Below are 23,549 nucleotides of genomic sequence, written 5' to 3'. Positions count from 1 at the left end.
TCTATAGAAAACAATATTAGAGAGGAAGTAAGTCTTTAAATTGAATTTTTAAATAGCTAGCTAATGCTTACCAATTTCATTTTGTAACACTGAAATTTTTATTAGTGGTTTATCACTGAAATAGTTGAGAGCTATATTACAGTTACTAACATTTTCTGTTCAGAATTTTGAATGTGTTGTGATATATCACATGATGCAGTGTGGAGTGAAAGGAGGAAGTTGTCATGATGCTTAAGGGTACTTGTACTTATTTAATAATAACTTTGGTCTGTTCAATTTTCTGATGTAGTGAAATATTTGGATTTCTAGGAAAGAGGTAGAAAATTGGGGCACATCTGAGTGATAGAAAAAGGTCTTTTATTTTTATTTTTAAAATATAATTAAGTTTTTAATTGTCAAAATTTGATGTGTAGACTGTTTTGTCAAAGCTATCTCAATTGCCAAGGAAATCCTATGACAGAAAACTTAGGAAGAGGTTTTCCTAGTTGGTGGCTTCTAAAGAATCTGTCCTAATGGAGGGAGGAATTTGCATGAATAATATAAAACAGTAGCCAATAAAAACATTCATCACATTTTCTTAAAATTATATTCAAATAAAGGTGTTTCTGATGTTCTGGGATTTCAGAGGGTATGTCTATGAAAATTCCACCTGGCCTCAATCCCTTTCTTGCTTTCTATTTCATATTGAAAATGGGATGCGTCACTTCTCAAAATGATAAACTAGACCTAGGATTTGTCAGGTTATGCCCCCAGGCCAAATCTGGCCTTCAAGGTTTTTCATAAATAAAGTTTTATTGGAACACACTCAGCCATGCTCATTTGTCTACATATCGCCTATAGCTGCTTCACCTTGCAACAGCAAAGCTCAATAGTTGCAACAGAGACCATATGGCCAGCAAAGTTGAAAATATTTACTATCTGAACCTTTGCAGAAAAAAATTGGCCAATCCCTGAAGTGGACAGATCTAAATACACACATGAGAGTTTATTTCAACTTGATGTTGCATACATTCTCTGCGCAGGGAAGATTTCTCTCCCTACTAGATTTTACTAAGAGCATCAGTAGTATTGATTAAAAGTGGCTACTGTTTCATGCATGTCATTTAGGTTTTTCATTTTCATTTAGGTTATAAACTCCCATAGCATGCTTACAATGCTGCAATGTAAGAAGGTCCTTATAGAGAATAGGAAATGTGACTATTAAAATATTGAACGGGACAACTGGCTTGAGTATTGTATGATCACATCATTTTGTGAAACTATTAGCTAATTTGTTTAAGCAATTTATTGAGGTAAACCACATTGACTTATATAGTTCATATGACTTGAAAAGAAGACATAAATTATGGGTATAAAAAAACATTTAAACAAATAAGCTATCATGAATATCATCTAGTTAGTTCCCATTAGAGTCATTAAAAATAAACCTATTTATTGATGTTTCCGTATATTTGGCCTTGTGTTTGTATGTGTGGAGTGTTTCTCCTCAGCATTCTTCACTGATTTTCATCACATTTTCTTTCACTTTTGCTCATTTAATTCTAGCCTTTTTAGTCGTTATTTCCATGACTCTCTGCATATTTTTTGGATTCTTTTAGTTGTGTCTTAGTTTGGAGTCCAGAATTGAGATCAGCGCTCAAATAAAGCTCTCATCAGTGCTAGAGTGAGAGTGGGATTACCCTCTAGCCCCTGTAATCTTGTGAAGAGGCATCGTGCACCATCATTATCATCACCAAATAAAATCCACGTAAAGGCCACCTCCCTAAAGTCTCTTTCTCTTTTTAAAAGTAAATTTGAATAAACACTGGGAGTGGAATTTACTAGGAGCAGAATCCAGTGAGAATTAGTTCTTTGTAAGGATTTCAGAACTTCCTGTAGTTCATTTGCAGGTAACTATAGTTTACCTACTCTGGAGAGATGATGCTGGTTGTTTAAAAATCAGAGATGAAAGAAGAAACCCCAAAGCAAAATGATTTATTTACTTTTTGGTAAACTTGATTCTGTTTTGTAACCTTTGAAACATGGATTTTATGAGTGATATTATTAAAATTTATACTCCCTCTAGAGTGTGTTGTTAATCATTATTGCTCAGCTGGGCCTCAGGATTACCTGTCTGCATTGTAATGCAACTTTCATTAATATTTACAATTGAAATACCAATGGTTCTTAAGACATCTCATATATTTCTATGAATAAAGTGAGACTCACAAGACATAAGAGCTTGCCTCCAGAAATAAACTTCAAAATATTAAATTCTTCTTAAAAATTTATAGAACTTTTTAAAACAATGTTGATTTTATACTTCTGAAATAAAATATCTGACTAATGGTTGTACTTTAATGCCCCAAAATGTGGATGAAATAATTATCTAAGGATAGTTACAGTATAAATAAAAACAGAGTAAACAATAGGTACTTCATTTATAACTTAGTTCAATGCACCACACATTTATTAAGCCTCTACTTGATGAAAGTCCCTGTTCAGACTGTGGGAGGTGTAGAGATGATGTCAGGTCCTGGTCTTTGGATGAGGAAGACTGAAAACAGACATGAGCGCCTATAACTTTTTAGAGTGTGCAGATTCATTACTATGACTTCAGAAGTTCCCATCTTTTCCCGAGTAGAAAAGATACCAGAAATGGAACTTGGAGCTCCAGATGAAGTTTGAGAAAACATACTACACTTTTTGAACTTTTCTTAGTCTTATTAACTAGTAGTGGTTGTCAGGAACTGTGTTATGAGCAGGGCTTGAGGAGTGGGATGCTATCCTAGGCCCTCTGCAAAGCAGTAAGTGATTCAGAGATACAGAGATGACCCCAAACCAAACTCACCCATGAGATTTTCAGATCTGCCAAGTTCTCAGCACTATTGAGAGGTCATTCTTACTAATATTTTGAGTAGAAAAGTAAAATTGTGTATAGAGGTTGCCTAAATTTGGGAGTAGTAGGGACAAAGACCCTTTTTGGAGGAGCTGTCCCACCTGAATCAAATTCAATCATTTACAGAGTTCTGTTGTGATTCAAAGAGTAAAAAACAGCATCGTTCTCAGGAGCTCATAGAATAGTGAGTGAGACAAAAATGTACACTGAAGTTTCCCAAACTACACTGAGGGAAAATTGGCTTGAGCGCCTGATTTGTACCCTGATTGAATTTGGAGGAGGGAATGTTCTCAGAATTTCTGCCCTTCTTTTTTCCAGCACTCTTTTCTTTCTTCATTGAATCCACTTAGTTTCAGCCTTTACACTCACTTGGTCCTGCACCAAACTGGATCCCTTATTGGCTTTTGCAAGTAATCCATCAAATTATGTACGCCATGACAGTTATAACTTTATAAATTAATTGAAGTTGTGTGAGTTATATGGGACGAGATCACATCATGGAGCCCTTCACCAGCCCCCTTTCTGTCCTCCTATCAGATCATCTCTGCTGGCTTCCAAAAGCTAAAAGTCCTAATACATGATGCTCTCTTCTCTGTCTGGCAAATCTCATCTGCCAAGGGTTGTCTAGTTTTCCCCTTCTCCACAAACATTCTGGTGATTTTTTTTTTTTTCATATTGTTGAATAAATAATAAAGAAATTGCAGATAGGATGGAGAGAGGGAAAAGCAACACAAAGGAACTTACAGAGTCTGGAAGTAACCAGATTTAAAGCATCATATTAGAGTGTGGTGATTACAGTGTATGCCACTTTAAAACTCCATAATAGATCTTGGAACAAATCCCTTTTAATCTCATTCCAGCTGTGTGGTTGACAGTAAAGCGTCATTCCAAAGTATCCCTAGTATTCTCTGGATCAGAAAATTACAGCTTTAGGAAAAAGAGGACATTTTGGAACCAAAATTATAATCTGGACATTTGATACTAAGACATGCTACTTGCAAGAAATGCAAGCTATATATAGAATCAATTAAAAGAAAAAGGTTAATAGGAAATCTTGTGATTGTTGTGGTTGGATATTTAAAAAATCATTTCCTCCACTTTCAGCACCATATGGTTGGCAACAATTAAAACAAACACATGATGTATTTATATATATATGTGCTATAGAAAAATGTATTTTAATATTATACATTGTGTATATAAAATAATTAGAACAGGATCTGCTATTAAATGACAGGAGCTGCTATTAAATTTCTTATGTCTACTATATATTACACAATATTTCTTAGTAAAAATAAGTGCTATAAAGCCATTTAAATAAAACTAAGACATTATTTAGTTTGTAAGAAAAATTGAGACTTTTTCACCAGTTGGTTTAGTTCACAAAATATTTAAAAATATAAACAAGGAAATTTTTAACCTAAACTTAGGCTTGGGATATACTTTTTTTTGTTTGTTTAATATTGTCTGAGATGCTATGTAAGTTCAAAGTGCTTTGATGCTATTTGAATTTATTTCACATGACAATTCCAGAAGTGGGACAAATTAATTCAGCAGCTGAATGACATTATTACAGATTCTATTTCTCTCTGTCCTTCTGCTCTGCCATCCTCAAGATGTTAGCTTTGTCCTCAGACTAACTTTCTCCATGACCACAAGATCAGTCTAGGCATCATATCCATACACAGAGCAAGAGAAAAAGCATTTTGTTAGGAGGGTGGAAATTTTGCTGGAAGCTTCCAGAACACCTTTCCTTCCATCTTATTGGCTAGATATGGATAACATATATACCCTTAAATCAATGCCTGGCAAAAGAAATGGCATCATGATGACTTGCAGAGCCGAATCAGGATCGTCCTGAACCTGGGCGTAAGCCATCCTGTCCAGAGTTGCTTGGGAAAAATGATGGACACCTAAGATGAATCAGGGCTCTGCCTAGCAAAGAAGAGAAAAAAATTATTTGGGTAGGAAGCCCACAGTGTATATCGGAGAACCATAGTATTTGACTCTAGGCCAGTGGTTCTAAACCTTGGCTGCACATTAGAATCACCTGGGAAGCTTTTAAAAAATATTTTGATTTGATTGATCTGGGTTGCACATAGATATTAGCATTAAAAAAAAATTCTCCCAGTGATTTTAATGTATAGCTAAGTTTGAGAACCACTGCTCTGGGTAAACTGAAGATGGAATAAGGAGTCAAAAACCTTCCTGAGTCTGCACACATTTAGCTACTCAAACAGTTTTTTAGCTCTACTGAACATTACCTGAAAATTAACCACTGATGAGCAGGGTAAAACTATCAATACAAAATCTCAGACTACAGTTATTCTGACAACCTGAAATGGTGCTCTTTGCCATATTCACCGGACATGTTGCAAGAATGTACGAGATTTGGATAAAGTACTCAAACAGCCTTCATAGCCAAGGTGAATTGGGGGTTGACGTAAAAGTAGGAGTGTTAGTCCCATTTTTGTGATGAGAGAACTGAGTTGCAAAGAGGCTGTCAGTGGAAGAGAGAGAACTAAGGTTCTTATAGTCTCCTGACGGCCGGGTTCCCTCGTTCTACTTATTGTTGCTACTTTTGTTCTTATTGTATTTGAGAAAGATGTCACTTGTTTTGGTCAAAGTAAAATTTCATAATTCTAATAGCTACCACTTACTGACAACTCACTATGTACCAGGAACTGTGCTGGGTGCTTTATTCCTGCCCCAACATTTATTTAATTGTTACAACAATCACGTGTAGTAAATATTACGAACTCTTCTTTATAGGTAAGGACATTGGAACCCAGTGAGTTTGTTACTTCTACAAGGTCTCTTAATTAGTTCATTTCTCTGGGGTCTAGAATTGGAACCCATGATACCACAGGTTGCACTGGCGTATATAATGCCAAAATGCATTTTCTTTTTATTTTGCTGTGCGTAGAGATTTGGTTTTATGCAGCTTACCAGTTCAACAAATACCTGTTGGTTGACTAATAGGTCATAGGTGCTGGGCTAGGCCCTGGGTTGAATTGCAATTTCCCTGCATATTATAATTTACTTTTTTTTTTTTTGGTGGGGAAGATTGGCCCTGAGCTAACATCTGTGCCAATCTTCCTCTATTTTGTATGTGGGGCACCTCCACAGCATGGCTTGATGAGCAGTGTGTAGGTCTGTGCCCGGGATCTGAACCCGCGAATCCTGGGCTGCTGAAGTGGAGCACGCGAACTTAACCACTAGGCCACCAGTCTGGCCCCTAAATTTTTTTTTTTTCAGAAGTAGGTTCATGCCAGTTGCTTTGCGACTGCACCAGGCACTTAGCATATAATCCAAGAACAATTGAATGAGTAAATGAAGAGGAATCTTTAGAGTTGCTCAAATTATGAAGACTAGTGAAACTACCTTGCCAGTACTTTCCTTTTTCTTAGGAACTTTAAATATAGAAATTATAGCCTCTTAAGATGTAGCTTAAATTGTTGCTCCCTGATATTTCCACACAAATATTGAGTTGCTGGAGAGTGTGTCTTGAATTGTTCAGTCACACTCCATATTGCTGTTTTGAGTGAAAACAGTACTCTTTTAATAAAGAGAAGTAATTGGTCTGTGTGGCTGACATTTATTTATATACATGCTTTAGAATGTTTTCTTCTAATTGAAAGAGAAAAGGAAAATAAACTGGGCAATGGCTATTAAGAACTGGCTGGTTGAGTTTTTCACAGAGATAACATTTTCCAAATTACTGAGTTATGATACTGAAAATGAAGGGCAAGCTTCTTGTTGAAGGAAAATGTTTGAGTAGCCATAATGCAGAATTTCATTAAAGCAACTGTCAGGATTCCTCTATTTTACCATCACCTCCCCTATTCTGTAAGAAGCATCTGTCGTTTTGAGTGAGTGTACTGCCAAAGAGGCATTTACAAATAAATGAAAAATGTCACAATTGATTTCATTCCTTCCAGAATACTGTGTGTCAGCTTTGTCACAAACTGTCTTTGTTACTCTCTGTTTTAGATCTCCCAGCTGGACATTGGAAATAGCTTTTGATGGTTTAAGGCCTCTTTCATTTGACCCCAGGTAAGCCCTCTATTGGTGATATTTTATAAGTATTTGTAAAACTGTTTGAGCAGCTAGAGAATATAAAACCTTTTTCCCGTCTTTCTCTCTGTAACTGCTGTTTTTGTCAGCATTCAGATGTCAATATTGTTTGCTTATATTTTTGGACATTGGGAAGAATTATTCTATGCATTACAAAGCATTGTAAAATTATGCAATTACATTGCATGTTCTCTTCCCCAATACAATGGTTTGTTATCATGCTTAATCTAATAACTGTTGATTTCTAATAACAATATTACTTGTAAAGATGATATATGGCTATGATTTTCCTATATTTTGAAATAGATGTCTAAATTTTTATCACTCTTTCTTTATATCTTGAATATATGTTTTTCATATAATTTATATACAACATCATTGATACACATTCATTATTGCCGTCACCATAAACTAGTCTACCAGCATTACTGCCATCATGCTAACATTATTGAGGACTTACTCTGAGACGTGTACTGTGCTAAGCAATTATATAAATTACCTTATATAAATGTATTACAGTGGTACTTGAATCCTAAGTTAATATGGATTTGGAAAAAAAGCAACTAATTAGAAATTGCTCGCAGTTGTTTTTTTATTATGAACATTAAATTAAAGGAAAATAAATCTTCATATAATTGTACTTTAACAGACTTTAATCAGTATAATTAGTTATAGATCGTGCTATCAGTTGGGATTATTTAGCTTTATACTTGAAAGATCCTGGAATGGACCAATTAGCAATATTCTGTTTCTTTTGGAAAATAGAAGTTGAAGCAATTTACTCATTTATTCCACAAATATTTATTAAGCACTTATGAAATGCCAGCTACTTTAACATTGAGGACATGATGGTGAAGAATATGTATCTACTTCTCAAGAGCTTACAGTCTAGTGGCAGTCAGTCAAGAAAACAGGAAAGTACAACATAGTGTGATGAGTGAAAACAACAGGGATAAGCATGGGGTACAACATGAGAAATGAAATAAGCATCTAAGCCAGGTCAGGGATGGATGCTCAGGGAGTGATGTGGAAGCGGAAGGTGGAAGAATACTAAATTTTCGTTGCAAAGTAGTTTATGATGTCTGAAGTATAGTGTTTAAGATAGGGAGATATGGCTAAAGAATTAAGGAAGGGGCAGATCACGAATGTTCTCACGAGCCATATTTGTGAATTCAGATATATTTGTGAACAGTAGCAGTTAAACTGGAAAGACTTCATGTGATATTGGACATCTTCAAATCAGGCTGGTCAGATTCCACAGTGCCAGCTTACTGTATATAACAACCAGGAAGGCAAGCCATTCTTCCTCCTTCACACCTATGTAAACAGAATATATTTCCTAGAACATAAGGTCTTTGTGAGCAAGGACCTGGGCCAATCACCTTGTTTTCCTCAAACCTATTGCAGTACTTTGAACATCCGAGGCTCTCAATATTCATGGTCTGGGATGACAGAATTGAATATAAAACTCTGGAAAATGGATAGGTTGACCCAATAGAGACTCTCCCCAAAGACTGACTACTCATGGCCATATACTCTTCTTTCCCTGATCAGTTTTCACTAATGCCAACATTTCTTTCCATATCTCTTATTTACTTTTAGATTCATAAGAAGAGGCTCCATCAAAGAAAATCATTATGAAATGCAATTTTTAAAATAAAAAACAATGTGTCAATTTATAAATAATTAAATGTCAATAAATTCTCTCTAAACAACTTAAAAAAGATTTAGAGGAAACTGAAAGTGAAGAAAATAATTTTTAGTGAAAGAAGAAATAACCAATATATCCAATTTTTATTTATTTGTTTTAACTGTAGAAAATATATAGTCAAAGTACATTATAAAAACTTTCTTTTGTAATGAGAAAGGAAGATGAAATAACTATCAATAAATTAATCCTGTATTATAAGATAATGTATCAAGAAGATAAATTTCTCTTGTTTTATAAGAAAAAATAATTTAATTAGGAGTCTTTAAAACATATGGTGATTCACAAATAACAGAATTACTTTACTAGCATATATTACTGAATAGTGTGGGCACTTTGGGTTCAGTTTTAAAAGTGGATTCTATACTTCTTACCATTATAAAGTTCTCCATTCTAAAGACTTTCCTTTGACCAGCTTTTCTAGTGTTATTCCTTTAAAATGTGCTGTCTTATGGTCACCTTGCTACCAGATTGTCCTTGAGACCAGTGGAGCATTTCTGTGAATGATTTTTGGCGTGGCCACGTGAAATGCTAGAAAGACTGTGAACACTCACTCAAGGCTGTAGAGAGTAGGATGTCAGCTCATGTCTTTTTAGTGGCCTAAGGATAAACAGACATAAACTGGTAGTTTCAATAAACCCAATAATTTTGGTAGGACATTTAAAATATTTTTTTTCCAAAATGAAAATAACTTTTAAAAATATAAAACCTAACTACATAGAATATTTAAGCAATAAAGAAAATATGAACAAGGATGACAAATTGCACACAGAACCTGTCAACCTTAGAGTAACGTGTTGTTCATAGGGTAATGTTAACATTTTGCAAAGTGAAGAAGAAGCAGTTCTCGAAGAAATGCTGCCTAATGTTTTGGAATAATGGACATTTATCTGGCTTGCCATCAGTCAAAATACAGGTTAAGAATAGCCACATTAAAACAAAGCCTAATGAAAGAGTAGAAAAGAGGCAGAAAGGAGAACAATAGAACTGGGGGATGCTGTGAAGGGGAACAGGATGTGCCACCCCTTATGTTCTTTGGCATATGAATTATTTTGAGCTGATCACATTTGAGTTCCTGAAATCCCTTATCTGACTAAAAGCAGAGCCTCCCAAAAGAACTGAAATGTCATTAAATTCCCTTCTGCAAAGCAACTCTAATCTTCTCACAACACCCAAAAAGACAGTGTTAGAAGACTATCATATCATATCATCTTTTCTCCTAAGGGCCCTTTTATCTTTCCAAAAAGTCATTTGCTTTTCTGTAAGCCCTTCCCCACCAGCTTCTCCCAGTAACTTAGGTATATAGACCCCAAATTCTAACCACTCCTTAGTTACTCATCTCTGAGTGCTTCTTTGTGTGCTCAATACACATGTCAATGATTTTCTGTTTGTTTTTCTATTGTTAATCTGTCTTTTTGCAGTCTAATTTACAGGGCCCCAGCCAATGAAGCTAAGATGGGTAGAGGGGGAAAAAGATTTTTTTTTCCCTCCCCTACGGTTGATAGCCTAGGGTTCCATAACAGGTAGTCACACTGAGTACTAAGGAACTTCACGTTAGGAACTTGAGGAACGTTTAGTGTAGGAACTTGCTTCCCCACACCTCCAAGGTCAACACTTGATCTAAACTGGGTATCTTATCCCTGTTTAGCAGCCCTGCCTCTAGTCTAGAGCTGGTCCAGGTGACATATACTGACAACTGAAAAGATCAAAGTTGAACCACAAAGGCATTCTAAATGTCCTCAAAATCCCTCTAAAATTTGTTTTTAGCAAAAACAAAACCCTATGTCTTTAAGAGCAAGTATGAATTTCTAGTGAGTAAAATAAAAATTTGATTACTTCCTTTAATGTAGAAAAAAGCCCAAAGAAATAAGCTCAAAATCCATAACACCTTATCATATATATAACATCTTTAACGACAAACAGGAATTTTTAATAAATGACAAAAATGATTATTTCCCTTACTGTAAAATAAGAGCTCAAACAATCAGAAAAACTACTAACTCCTTATGTATCTGGAGTAGAGAAGTGAATCAAAGGTCACAAAATAGAATTTCTTCTAGTAAGAGAAAGAAATTAAAAAAAAAAAAGGCCGACGATGTGGCAAGGCCTGCCAGTGGGATGTGTAAACAACTGCAAGCTGGACCAGTGGTGGAGGGACGACTTCTGGCTAGGCCAGGTGGTGGTCACAGTATGAGGCGCAGGCTGCCTTGTTTCGGGGTCATTTCCTATGCTTATTCCATCTGTCCGTTTCCTTCTTTTGCTTCCACCTTCTGACTCGGACAGCACCTGTTCTATACCGTTACCTTGGCAGGCAGCCTTAATGTACATTTTAACAATTTCTTGGTGCCAAATTTTTTCCGTAAGTTACCAAAGGCCATTGTTAAAAAACTTGCAGAGCAAGTGGGACAAAACGAAACAATTTTCTATGAAAGATACGGTAGTCAAGTAGACTACTAGCAGGAAGACCTCTTGTGAATTTTACACACAACATTAGAAGCTGGCTTGTTGACAGGAAAACTTTAATTGTTTTTAATTGTCTTGACAAAGGGGTGTAAACCTACTCCATTCTATTACCGTTTATTGAATGTCTGTTCATGCTAACGTGCCCAATTTGGCTTCTCTTTTTCTTTAATGTAGCTATGCAAATTTCCAGGCTGAGACAAAGGCAGTTCTTTTGCATTAGGACAAAGCCTTTTCCCGGCAGTGCAGTGTGGCTCATGACAACTTGTTGTCTGGAGACTAGGGACTTTACATGTGGGTTTTCTTAATGATAGGTATTTTGAATTTTTCTATAGAAAATTTGATAGAATTTTCTTCTCTTAGTAGCTGTGGCCCATCTATATACCTTTTGCCATATAGAGATAGGAGGGGAGAATTAAAATAAAACATCCCTCCAAACTGGAATAACACAATTTCTGTTTGGGAAACATATTTGTCCTACTGGAAGTAAGGTTTTGCACACAGTAGCACCAAAGCTTTTCTGAAATTTCTTCCTCTTACCATATCACTCTTTTTTAACTCCAAACTCATTCAATATTTATTCCTAAAATATTAAAATTCAGGCCTTGAAAACCAAAGTCCAACCGAGTAAATTTGAAGATCTAATTGGCTTTATCAAATGATTCATGAATCAGGAAGCATCCCATCTAGCAAGTAGAAGGGCACCCCAAGGAGTTGTACAAAATGGAAGGATTTTATAGGCAGAAGGAGGGTGGGGCAAGAAGGTATTAGCAAAAGAAAAGAAAGGATTGTTTCAGGCCAGGACATCTTCTTTTGTGGGGAGGGGAATGGCAGGGGTTTTATCATGCAGATTACCTCAGTAGTGCTAGTCAGGAAATTTCAGATGAACTGTTTAATGGTCGCATTTCTGGAAGGGGCTGAAAACATAATTAAATCTTGGTTTTGCTGTCATGGGCACAAAATGACTTCATTTCCAGCCTCTTATTTATTTATTTATTTAGTTTTTTAACACATGTAACATGAATTTCAAATGTAGGGCATCAGAATTTGCCACCCCAAAATGTGTCTCTTTGGCTTGATTATTATTATTATTATTTTTTTTTCTGTGAGGAAGATCGGCCCTGAGCTAACATCTGCCAGTCCTCCTCTTTTTGCTGAGGAAGACTGGCCCTAGGCTAACATCCATGCCCCTCTTCCTCCACTTTATATGGGACGCCGCCACAGCATGGCCTGACAAGTGGTGCGTCGGTGCGCGCCCGGGATCCGAACCGGCGAACCCTGGGCCTCCAGCAGTGGAGCACGTGAACTTAACCACTTGGGCCACAGGGCCGGCCCCTGGCTTGATTATTTTTAAGAACAAAAGACTCTGAAAGAAACTTTGACCTTCCTGCTAACTGCCTAAAAGAATTTAAGATAGAAAGCTTGTTCCAGGAAGGATCTAATACCATAAGATAACTGTAGTATAATATGAACTACGTGTGATAGACAGGGAGGAACCTAACAAGGGCTTTTTAATCAAAGTCTTCTCCTTCTCTCACTGTCTTTGCAAGGCATGGCAAACATTTGTTTATCAAACATTTGCTTTTCTGTCTCCATATAAATTGCCTTCCTCTCCTTTGAAGTTCCAAACCACTACCTCCAACATTCTCCTTTGTCTTTAGCTGACAATGGTATTTGAGGTAGTGGCTTCCACCATTTTGGCGAGTTACTCAGATTTCCTGGATTTCTCTCATGTATACAAGTTTGTTTGATTTTCTCCTGTGATTCTGTCTCACAGCAACTTAATTCCTAGCCCAGCTGGACGACCTAGAGGGTAGAGGAATAGTTCTTCCTCTCCTACACAAAAAAACTTTTCAGAGGCTCCTTCCTCTCAAGACCTGTTATACCATGCTCCACATTCCATTTATTTTTAAATCCATTTAATTTTAATTGGGAAGGAAGTAAATTAAAAATTATGAAGAGAATTTAATGACGAATTCTGGTAACAGATTATTTTGATCACCATATATCTGAATGATCTTTTGTAAAATTTTTACCTACTGATTTATATTCTTCTAAATTAGAAAATTGGAATGTGTGATAACATAGCTTAATATGTGCTAAAGCACAGATTCAGGTCAGATAGACAAAAAGTGATGATTAAATAACATGAAGGTAAATAGTCAAGGGATTTGAAAGCTGTATAAGTACAATATGTTTATTTAGTAAATTTAAAGTGGGTTAATCAATCAACCATTCAACATATCCTGAGTATGTGACATGTGCATGAAAATGCACTGGATGTTATGAATTTTTTTTTTAAACAATCAGAAAGCATTACTGGGCTCCATTTATGATTTTAATTATTATGGAATGTAGAGAAGTTCGGTATGTTTCCTGCTACAGAACTGGTAACAATTATAGGAGAACAAAGTAGGCGATGAAAAATAATACAAAATTAGAGAAAGGGAGCATAAATTGATGCTAATTATGAGGTGAAGACAGTGTTTGTGAGAGTCATTAGAGAAGGGTTAAATCTGTGTGCTGTGGACTTTTCAAAGAAGGCATTTTAGAGGTAATATGGCTTGAGCTGGACTATGACAGATGGGGAGAATTTGGGTAGATGAGAGGGATAAATAGAAACCTTTCTGGGGTAACCCAACAGCATGAACCATAAAGGTACTTATTTAGCAGGTAATGTCAGGGAGAATGGCAGTGCAAGAAGGAGACTTTAGTGACTGGAACAGAGGATTTGTCCTGGGAAGTTATTAGATGTGAGGAGAAGTGGGTAGAGTCAGGGCCTTTAAAGCCAGACAGAGTGCTTTAAACCTAGGCAATGGACTGTTGTAAGTTCTTGAGCCGCGAGTGCCGTTATGAAGACAGGATCTTCTGTGAAAGGAATCTGAGCTGGGATTAGAGGCAGGATGGTTGGCTGGGAGGGAGTTGTGGACATCTTTGTGCAAGAGGAGCAGGCTGAACTAGGGTGGTGATGGGGGGAGTGAATGAAGAAATACAGCAGAAGTAATTAGGCTATATTTTATTGATACTTATTTCTTATTTACAAATATAGTACAACAACACATTCCAGAGACAGTAATTAGCAATCAGGTTAAATTACTTTGATTACCTCTTTCGCATTTAATGAAAAACATTTTAAGAAAGCTACTTTCTAAGATGCTTCATAGACTATTCTCTACATAGTTTCTCCTTTGCTTTTACCTCATTCTTTCTCTCTCCCTCTCCCTTCCTTAGCTCTTTTTTCTGTCCTCTCTTTCTGTTTCCCTTCTAAAAGAACAAAATTTTAGGGGGGGTTTACTAGTTATTTTTAAAAATTATCATTTTACATAAGTATTATCTAAACATAGCTTAAAAATCATATAGGCTTAAAATGAAAAAAATGAACTTCTAATATCTCTCCCCAGTCCTGCTCCTAAGAGTCAACCATTTTCAACTGTTCTAATTTTTTCTTCTGATAGCTTTATGCTTATATATTTATTTCTTGATTTATAAATTGTTGATATTATCCATTGACTTCTTGTTTTGTTGGTTGAGAATTATTTTTATGATCTCCCACAGCTATCCAAAATATCCTTTCTTCATTTTAATTACAAAGTTATATCACAGTTGTTCATTAAATTAATTGTTTTTACATTTATAATAACTAGGTGATATTTTTACTTCTGAATCAAGACATATATTATGATTTTTTTCTTTCTCATATATTTTTAAACATTTTTCCTGGAATTGACACTTTCCTTTTTTGTTTGCTTAGTTTTCTATATATCTGTTGCTATTTGTTCCCAGTTGTTCTATAACAGATCTATTAAATGGCTATCAATAATATTTTAAAATTATTATTTTGTTGTTTTTGTTGTTGTTCTCAGAAAAGCGTGGCCTTTAATGCCTTTATTATTAAAGACAAAGGCCCAAGTAATGAACTTAGTCCTCTCCTTAGGAAATGAGAAAAACAAAAGAACCCGAAAGAAACTAGGAAAAGTGTTCTGAAAAACCAACAAAATAAACTCCTCTTCAGCTTGATGGGGAGAGAGAGGAAGGCTGAGAATAAGGCAGGGAATGGATTCAGCTGAGACTCATAAAATAATCTATTAGCTACCTTAAATTTTGTTTTTGTTTTTGGCCTGGAGATGTTCCAGTTGTATCCCTCCATCCTCCTGCATCGATTTTAACTGTTGTTTCTAGGCCTGCCACAACTGCCATCCTGGAACTTTTCTTCCCTGCTTTTTTGTATTAGGATCCTGTGTTACCTGCGTCTTATTTCTGCCTCCTGTGGCTTTCTAAGAAAGGGTTTCTAGGAAAGTTTTTTTGACTTCTTACAAGCTTTAAATGTCTTTATTCTCCCCTCATGCTTGATTGATGGTTTGGATACGCAGAGGCAGCTTCTTCTCAGAATTTTGAGCCTCTATTATCTTGTAGTATTTCTGTTGAGAAGCCAGAGGCCGTTCTGATGGTTGGTGCTTCTTTTCTCAGGAAATTTTGTGATCTCTTGACGGGCATCTGTGCCTTTTCAAGCTGGTAATTTTCTTGTTGTTATTGTTATAGTTATTTTTATTATTGTGATTTTCTTTCCTCTGATTTCTCTCTTTATTTCTGCAACTCCTATTGGAAAAAATGCTGAGTATCTTGGATTAAATCTCTGATATTTTTTCATGTTACTTCCCATTTCTTTTTCTTTCTGGTGGTTTCCTTGATTTTATCTTTTATTATTATTTTCCTAATTTTTAGGACCTCTTTATTCTGTGATTGTTCCTATTTTATGCTATCCTGTTCTTGTTTTATGGTACACTATATTAATTACATTTTGTAGAAGTCTTTCTCACTCCACATAGCCTCTTTCCTCCTGGTACCCTCTTCTGTTTGTTTTACTCTCTTTCTTTCATGTTGGCAGCATTCTTCACATATTTAATAATCCTTAAATGCCTATTTTAAGAATGAAACAGTAAAAGCTGATAACTATATCTTTAGGTGGGATTTGTTTTCTGGAGCTTCACCATAGAATGGTGATAATCAAGCCTTCTCATTTTCAGTACCTGATGATATATATGTATATATACATTTACACACACATATGCATTTCAGTACCTTCTTTCTATCTATCTATCTATCTATCTATCTATCTATCTATCTATCTATCTATCTATCTATCCTTGTAAGTTTTATAACAACCCAGCAAAGTAGATATTTCTCCCATTTTAGTGGAAGAAACAGAGTCAAATGGAGTTAAGTAATTTTCCAAGGTTACATATCTCATGGGTGCAATACTCTATTTTTCCTTCAGGTCTAAATGACTCAAAATCTCACACTCTTTCTAAGATATCATCATTTAATTTTATGTTTTCCCTTCTGGAGCTTCCCTTCTGATCAGGTGGCAGTATGTCTAAATTTGGTGAAGATAGTCACAGCTCTTTAAATTGCAGATTAAAGGTAACTTAACAAGTGTAAATACATTTTGAAATGCTCTCTGAAGGCTTTCAGTTTATAGCACTTAAACTAAATGTTGGATTAGTAAATTACAAAGGAATTAAAAATGCCTCACCAGTTTGTACTTTGCTGATGTCACAACATCCTTGAAGTATAAAGTTAGAAGTGGAAAAGGAGCCACTTTCATAAACTGCAATTAACTTCATAAACTGGAATCAAATAAAAATATGTACAATCTTTTGAGAAAGCAATTTGGTAATATATATCAATAGCCTTTAAAAAGTTGATACCTCTGACCTAGACATCTGATTTTAGAAATCTCTCCTACAGAAGGAAGTCAGAGGTGTAGATAAAACTACAGATAAATTTTCAAAATTATGATGTTCGTTATTAAATATGCAAACATAAAATTAGAAACAACCTAAATTCCTGCAATGGGAGAACTTTTAAATAAATTATGGTGAAGCCATATGATGGAGTATTATGTAGCTCTTAAACATGATGTTTCTAAAGGGTACTTAAAATACTATACAGAAATGTCTGGTGCATTAAGTGAAAAAATAAAATGCCGAATTGTACTTATAGTACCATACAAAGTAGGTTAAAATTCATGTACATATGCATAGAAAAAAGACTGGAAGAAAGTATACCAAACTGCAAATAGTATTTGTCTCTAGATTCGTGAATTATAGCTAATTTAAATTTTCTCATTGATGCTATTCTCTAATTTCTAGATTTCCTGAAATAACTATGTATTACTTTAATTAGAAGAAAAGTGTGTAGTCTTTAAACACACTTAAAGGAAAACAGAAAAACTCTCTCTAGTCTCTTTGCTGTTGAGAGTAAGTGAAGCAAAGAGTTCTTTTGTTCTTCCCTGCCTTCAGATCAGCATCTGGGAATAGTGCTCATGGGACAGAATTGGGATCTTTTCTGCACTGGATTGTTATTAAGAATTTCCTAATTTAGGGAAAGATGCTGACTCCTGTCATCTTTATTGCCACTTTTCTTCTGTTCCCTAGCTCCATTCTCCCATTTTCTATACCTTAAACACTCATCATTGGATTGTCATAAATATGATTTATTTAAGTCACTAATGTACATTTTATATTTATTGTGCATTTTTATTTACAGTGCAACTTTAAATGTGATTCATACACAAATTGGAACTGGTTTCTGAAATATTTTGTAAAAATCTATTAAAGGTTTCCTAGTGACAAATGTTATATATGAGAAAGGTTATAGGTGTATAATTGGGTCTTACGAATAAAAAGTAAGGGGAAAAATCATCCTGATTACCTGTAATTAATACTGGTCTAGCTTCTAGACATTTTTCTAGGTAAACAGTTATTTTATGTAATTTGATTACTAATTACAGTGATTTTAAACACCTGGGCCGTCTTTGCACTATCTGTAAAAATCTTTAGGAAATAAGAATTAATGCATCTATGATGTTGAAATGGAGCAAAATGAGTTTGATCTAGATATTACTTACACTTTTATGAATTTCAGCTATACTGACTTCTTCTAGAATAGAAATTATGTAAGCAGCATTACAAGTTCTGTGGACACAATTTTAATGATAGAATTTTTTTGAATGAATATTTTAAAACCTATATATTTTTAAATTCAAAGCACAGATAATTTGGCCAAATCAAATAATTAATTCTTGTAAGGGGCAGGCAGTAGATACTGTGTTTTTGAATATTCAAGAGAGATTGAAATGTGTATTTTTTTCTGTAATCCCTGTGCAAACATTTATTAAGTATCCACGAGCTAAAGCCTTGCTCACTCTATTAAAAACAGAATTATAGAACATATTTGCTGGTATTTTATAGGAATATAATGAAATTTTGGCAGATTGCTATTAAGCAGCAATGTAAAAATAGTACTTAAGGTTAGAGGCAAGGAACATCTTTAGCTCAGCTTCATTCATGAAATATGGTAAATTAAACAACACAGATTTTTCTAATCCCCCCCAATAGGTTAAAGAATCTTATGTTTGGTTTAACTGAATTCATAATTAATTATCATATTTGTTAGTTTACAATTTTGGAAGGATGCTTTTAATTTTAATATTTTAGGTTTGACTTAGATGACTTCGCGTTTTCATCCACTGAAATGAGACGGACCAAATAAGTGGCCTCACTGCTGTGGGTATGGCTTTCTGAATTGCAGCTCCCTATCTGCCTCTAAATTGTCACATACTTTGGTTTCTCCTGGACCCCAATGCTACATGTGACTCTATTTTCCCATTTGGTGATCTTACTTCTCGAAGTTCTGAATCTGCCCCCAGGTTTAGTTTTTTTACAATATCAAAGAAAAAAAGTTTTCTAATAGTCTCATCTTACACTACAGTTAAAAGAAAGGATTAGATTAAAGCCACTGACTTGTTTTCTTGTTGGCTAAAGCACTTCTCCCCCTTTGTTAAGCAGGTGATTTTTCCTCTTTTTTTTTTTTTTTTTTTAGCATGTGAAGGGAAAACAGGATAATTTAAACGAAATTTAGTTTATGTAAAGAAGACAATTGAAAACACTGAAAGTTTTTATTTTTAGACCATTGATCTGTGTTATCCAGGATAAAGGCAGAGATTCAACAAAGTCTTTAATTGTGAGGTATAAGAAGTGTTTCAAGTATTCTTACAATGTGTCCAATTAAGCATTTTGTTGCAAAAAGGAAATTGTACTATGTTGTTTATCTTTCTGGGGCAGACATTCACTTTTTTTCTCTTAAATAAGCAGAGAATCCAATACATACTTTACAGCATTTTAAATAATCATAGAATGTATGTGATAAAATGAATGTTGTTTAGTTCTCTATATTTTTATCTATTAACTTTGGAATGCCTGTAAAAACCACGACTTGAATAATAAAGGATTCCATAGCGTATGTGTATTCTAAACATTACATACTTTCTTCATTTTTGACAAAATATCAGCCTAAATGTTTTCAGTCTGCCCTTGACTTTAAACAGAAATAAGTTCATTCAGTTTTCTATTGGTACATTATTTAATGACACCAACTTTTTGTACTTACGTATGACGTATAAGGTGCACCTTATAAAAACATCTCCTAGGTTGATGTATCATTAGTGCATGGCTAATGTATTCCCAGGCGTTGAAGACTTTTACATAATCCCCAAATACATTTTCCAGCCAATGTTTATATAGGAAAAATTTATATTTATTTATCTTAACACATGATTTTTTAATAAAATGGTGTTCGAGAAAGGACTGGGTATAGTTATTAGAATATCAGAATTAGGTGAAGCCTCTTCACAAAACACGTGTATCAACAAAAGTGATGTGCATCTTGGGTGTGGCTGATGCTTAGAGGCCATGTTCCTGCATTCAACTCAGCTGTTTGCTGACTGCTGTGTTAATCGCTTGGTAAGTTAGGAAGCAATGTTTTAAGCAATTTATATCCTAATGTGATAGTTTGCCCTTAGAGTTTTAATGTGTTTTATGAAATTTATTGCGTATTGGGGTTAATGTGTAACACCTACTAATATTTCCTATTTGGAAATAGGAAATATTGGGAAAAAACTACTCAGCTTTTTCCTGTCTAATTTCCAGGAGCTATATTACTGACATTCTGTGGCAGATGCCTGAACTAACTATATTTTGAAAGTCTGATCTGGTGAGAAAAACATAGGCTTGGCATCCATTGTCTTGGGTTCAAATTCTGCCACTGCTTCATTCTGTATAATTGGACCATTTTCTTAAATGTTTTGAAGCTTAGTTTTTTGCTATGTAAAATGAGAACAATAATACTGATCTTTTATAGTTGTTTTGAAGATTAATGAAAATATACATAAAACATTCTAGTGCCTTTCACATAGTAGTCACTATATTAGTGAAGGCTATTATGATTACTAATAATCTACAGTAATTAACTATGTAAAAACTAACAATAATGCCAAATTTTGTATAATGGCTTCTAGTTGCTGGATCACTTTCATATACAACGTATTTAATTTCTCCTAAAACTCCAAGAGACATGTTATTATTCTTAGCATCCCTTATAAACAACTGAGGAAGCTAACACTCATGGAGGTTAGCTGATGTGGCTAGTAAATTGATGAAGTAAAAATATGAAACTAATCTTCTAATTTCAAAGTCTCTGTTCTTGTACTATAAAATATCAATTTCTTATTAGTATTACTAACTTCACCTTCTGGATGACAAACATATTTATTTGGCCTAAAACTTTTAAGTAGATAAATAGATAGATGAATAAATTCCTAGCAGAGCCAAGTATTAATTTTTACTAAAAATCAATAATGTATGGGCTGTTAGCGGTGGGTAATTCCTTGTAATTATACAGTGTTTTGTAATTCACTAGTGTTTTCACAAGATTTAATTTACTTAGGCATCCATGGGGATAGAGTGGGTAGCTACGATACATATGTTACAGACTATGAACCTGAGGTCCCGAGAGGTTGTGTTTTGCTGAAGGTGACACTGTTAGTAAATAGCAGAATTTTGCATCCTCTAAGTACAGGTTTTACATGAGTGACCTAAATTCTATTTTATTCAGCACTTACTGAGTAAGTGTTATGTTTAGAGTAGATGTTGTTAGAAATACAAACATAAACAAAGCAATTTCCTTGCCTTTATAGATTTTAAAACTTGGTCGGGGGAGACAAAAATGCATTTACATGACCGTAATGGAAGGTGCGATATGCTAAGAGTTATAATAATTGGAAACATAAGACAAGTGTGATGGGACGTAGAAGAAAACAAAACAAAACAAATCTAGATTGTATATGTATTTGGTAATTCCTAAAAGATGTTATGATTTATGTGGAAGAAAACCATAGTTTTCTTAGAATCTAAAGCTGTGAAAAACTCCATTTTTGTTCTTAAAAGGTAATAGAAATGCTTATGTATTCATTAAGTTTAGAAAATGGAAAACTTAGTTCTGTGTCTTAATTCATTCCACTTATGTTTAGATGGGAATTAGATTTAATGAGTTTTAATAATATCCTTAAATTTGATGTATTTGTCTTCATTTAGGACACTTAGCTCCATACTACTTTAAGTAACACATTAAGAAAAAGATAAATTCTTCCGTTGCTTTCCTCTGTTCCTGAAAAATTTGAGTGTATGTGGTTTGGAATTAGATTCATTTTCCATTTCTTGTGATTAATTTAGGAAACGAGCAATCTGGGCTTTCCAGGTACATTCTTTTCAGTAATGAGTGATTTTTTGTTTTACGTTTAAAGATATTGCACTCAGAGGAGTGTTGGGTAATTCTCTGTTCTTAAATACAATAAAAACTGTTCACTAAATTTGTTCATTTTAGTTTAACTAATAATGTTCTCCATGCTATATTTTACACATAAAGTAGAAATCTCTGTGCTTAAAAAAAATCCAAACTGACATAGTTCATGAAATTTTACAATAATTGTACATAGTATAATATATAATGTAAAATTGTATATAGTAATTGTGTATAATATAATATATATTATGTTCTATATATACTATATAATATATATAATAATTTTACAAAAATTACAATAATTTTGCAAGTAATTACATGTAACCACCACATTATATTTTACAAATATCTTTTAAAAATATTTATATTTTCTCTAGAAAAAGAAGAAGAAATAAAAAATAATCACGTTCTTTTGCAACCCATTATGCTTATTTAGCCTTTCTCTCTATCTATAAATAAAACGGTGTCATATCTTCCATGGTTTTTCTCTTTTAGTTAATATATTATGAAAATCTTTGGATATTAAATATGCTTCACAATATAATTTGATCGCTGCAATTTAATAGATATACTGTAGATAAATTGTACTACAATTTATTTATCTAACGTATTGTTGAACATGGTAGCGTTCTCTTCCTTCCTTCCTTCCTTCTTTTTCTTGCTTTCTTTCTCTCTTTCTCTCTCTCTCTCTTTTTGCCTTTTAATTAAAACACCACAAAACTTCTTTTCAACAGCATCTCTGAGCACATTATGTATTATTATTTAGAATAACTTCTTAAGAGTGGTATTGAGAAAGCCAAGGACATGTACAAGGGTGTTTAAAGTATTGTTGCATTTTTTTCTCCAAAAAGATTGTACCAATCTATACTCCTATATTTATGCTGCTTTTTGTAATTCAAAAATTTATTTTTATGTAGTCATATCAATATTTTCCTGTATATTATTTGCTTTTGGTATCTTGCTTAGAGAAGCCTCATCTTCTCTGACTGTGTATATGTATATATATGTATTTTTCCATCCGGTACTGTAATGGTTTGATTTCATATATCTATATCTGTAAATCTAGTTCTATATCTATATATGTCTGTGTATAGATACATAGGTATAAGACCTCTTGTTCCAAGTAGAATTTATTCTTTCTTTTTTTTTTTTTGTGAGGAAGATCAGCCCTGAGCTAACATCTGCCAATCCTCCTGTTTTGGCTGAGGAAGACTGGCCCTGGGCTAACATCTGTGTCCATCTTCCTCCACTTTATATGGGACGCCGCCACAGGTGGCTTGACAAGCGGTGCGTTGGTGCGCACCCGGGATCCGAACCGGCGAACCCCGGGCCCCCACAGCTGAGCGCGAGCACTTAACCACTTGCGCCGCCAGGCCAGCGCCCCAAGTAGAATTTATTCTGCTCTACCCTTTAATACTACAATGACTGCTGCTATGAGAATTATTATCAGCTAAGTGTTTTATAAGCATTATCTTATTTAACATCACCTATAATCTAGAAACTACAATGATTATCCTGAGCCTTAGAGACAGAATTTGAAGGTAAGTATCCATGGCTTTAAAGCTTATTATCTTAACCAGTAAGCATACTGCCTTTCTTTAAAAAAAAAAAAAAAATAGGGAGCTACACTGTGATTGAATAGTATAATTAGTATGGTTGAATAGGAGATTTCTTGAGGAAGAGATTGATTTTGATGATTGATGAAGACGCTCAAGAGGCAAAAAACGGAACCAGAAGAAATTCTTGCCTTGTCTTATTTAAGCCCAAGCCATTGCAGGTTCCTAG

The 23,549-nt window shown here is 34.4% G+C and overlaps 1 protein-coding gene across 3 annotated transcripts in view; it reads left to right on the top strand.

Moving 5' to 3' along the window:
* The window catches only part of NAALADL2 (N-acetylated alpha-linked acidic dipeptidase like 2), a 1,285,146-nt gene that overhangs the window by 75,479 nt on the left and 1,186,118 nt on the right, over window positions 1-23,549 (top strand). For all 3 annotated transcript variants that reach the window (XM_058556330.1, XM_058556331.1, XM_058556328.1), the window contains exon 2: window positions 6,872-6,934. The gene's annotated coding sequence lies outside the window, so the exon portion shown is untranslated. The remainder of the gene's footprint in view (window positions 1-6,871; window positions 6,935-23,549) is intronic.

Source organism: Diceros bicornis, chromosome 15, assembly GCF_020826845.1.
Source record: "Diceros bicornis minor isolate mBicDic1 chromosome 15, mDicBic1.mat.cur, whole genome shotgun sequence".
Taxonomy (NCBI): domain Eukaryota; kingdom Metazoa; phylum Chordata; class Mammalia; order Perissodactyla; family Rhinocerotidae; genus Diceros; species Diceros bicornis.
This window is presented reverse-complemented; position numbering and strand designations above follow the sequence as displayed.